Genomic DNA, 2311 nt, shown 5'->3' with positions numbered 1-2311 from the left:
CTGATTGATTCACAGATAAAGTGCGTTGAAAGCGTCGCTCAGAGGGCCCTCGCTCCGGTGGCCCTCGCTCCGGCCTTGTGTCGCAGCAGGTGGAGGAATGCCGCGCCGCTTTTATCTTTATCGCCACGACGAAGATGAGCTGCAAGAGACGAGTGTATTCAACCCGCCGCTGGAATATCCACTTTCATTAATTAGAGCTGCTTCAGAAAACAAACAAACCTGCCGGGAACGTTCAGCTTCTCTGTGGAACCACGGATTAAAGCTCTTCAGATTTAATGAGATCCTTCAGAACCAAATCTTCAAGGTTCGACCCAAACGGATCAGTTCAGTTCTGACAACCGGGCTGGGCGGCGGCGGGCGACAAGCATTCCTTCCAGCCCGGCGAGGCCTTTAATTCTACAGCTGCTGACGGAGGAACGTCCTCCATGTTGGACTAAAGGTCCGATCAGAACCGATCAGAACCAACTGATCAGAACCCACCAATCAGAACCCAACAATCAGAACCCACCGATCAGAACCAACTGATCAGAACCCACCGATCAGAACCCAACCGATCAGAACCCACCAACAGAACCAACCGATCAGAACCAACCGAGCAGAACCAACCGAGCAGAACCCAACAATCAGAACTTAACGATCAGAAACAACCGATCAGAACCCACCAACAGAACCAACCGATCAGAACCAACCAATCAGAACCAACCGATCAGAACCAACCAATCAGAACCAACCGATCAAAACGAACCAATCAGAACCAACCGATCAGAACCCATCATCATCTCAACACCTCGGTTCCAATTAGCTGATTTTTCTCCCGTTTCCATGGAAACAATATAACTACAATGATTTTAAATCCTAACCAGCATACTTAGGTTTTGATTGACAGCTGTCTGAGCCAATATGAGTCTGTTGGTCCTGTAGATCCAGCCGTGGTGAACCAGAACCGGGCCGTGGTTCTGACTGGGTCCGGTCTCCTACAGGCGTTTGAAAACCTTCAGGACCGGAGGAACTCGGGTCGTTTGTTTCTGGATCGATGAGCAGATTGTTTATCGATCGCCGCTGACCTCAGAGCAGCAGGCTCCGCCCACCTGCTGAGGTGAGGCTGGATGGTCAATGGCTCATCATCACCATCATCTTCATCATCATCATCATCATCTTCATCAGACTGACAGCTCCTCATCTAGTTTTTACAGAAATCTTCATTTTTTGTCTTTATGAATAAAACTAAAAGTGATTTTAGACGAAGAGTTTTACCTTTTTTATAAACACAATCCAGACCAACACCTGTTCACCTGTTCATCTGTTCATCTGTTCACCTGTTCACCCGTTCACTTGTGGACAGCCTCAAATTCTTCTTCTTCACCGCAAACCAGCAGCTGGACGGTTGAAACCTGAACACAGCTGTGTCCAACAGGACCACGACCCCAAACATAAGAGCTGGCTTCTGATTGGATAAATCAGGCTGACATGAAGCTTCTGGAATGACCTTCTGGAAACCAGAAAAAACATGGAGGTAACCAACCAGTTTAAATGAGCTCTACTAATTCAAAGAAGAAGAAGAAGAAGGAGGAGGAGGAGGAGGACGAGGAGGAGGACAAACAGTCTGGGCTCCAGGAGACACCTGCTGAGGGACATTTAATAAACATTATGGACATATTTAAACCTGGACGGATGAGAGAAAATCCACAATCAATTCAAATTTGTTTTTAAAGCTCACTGATGTTGTCCTGTTTGTCTCCATGTGTCCCTGCGGTGGACATGCGACCTGTCCATGGTGTCCCCCACCTCAAGCTCCCTAAGACCCGGAGAGGAGAAGCAGGTCAAGAAAACGGAGGATGTTTGTTGAAGAATCGATTCACGGTTTAAATAAAACCTTTAAAGCCTGAAGCTAACCCGAGGTTGGTGCTGCTGCTGATGATGATGATGATGAAGATGATGAAGATGATGAAGATGATGAAGGTGGGAGCTTGGGGACATCAGTATTCAGACGGCTGCTTCTCTGCAGTCAGACCATTGATTCTCCTCTCAGATCTGAACCAAACGTGTTTTTATCCGAAGAAACAAAAAATCTGATTTCTTTTGTCTTCTGTAATAAAAAGGTGAAAATCCGAATCAGGAGCTAAAATCAGCAGAACTTCAATGAGCCGAACATCAGCTAGAAGCTAAACGTCTTTAACAGCAGCTAAAAGCTACGTTTACCTGAACGTTCATTTAAAGCTGAAATAAAACCAGAGGAAACATCACTCAGCGTTCTGACTCCAGTGAGTCAGTCAGCATTTTTAATTATTTATAAATAAATAAAAAAAAGATT

The sequence above is a fragment of the Kryptolebias marmoratus genome, linkage group LG1 (assembly GCF_001649575.2).
Source record: "Kryptolebias marmoratus isolate JLee-2015 linkage group LG1, ASM164957v2, whole genome shotgun sequence".
Lineage (NCBI taxonomy): Eukaryota > Metazoa > Chordata > Actinopteri > Cyprinodontiformes > Rivulidae > Kryptolebias > Kryptolebias marmoratus.
This window is presented reverse-complemented; position numbering follows the sequence as displayed.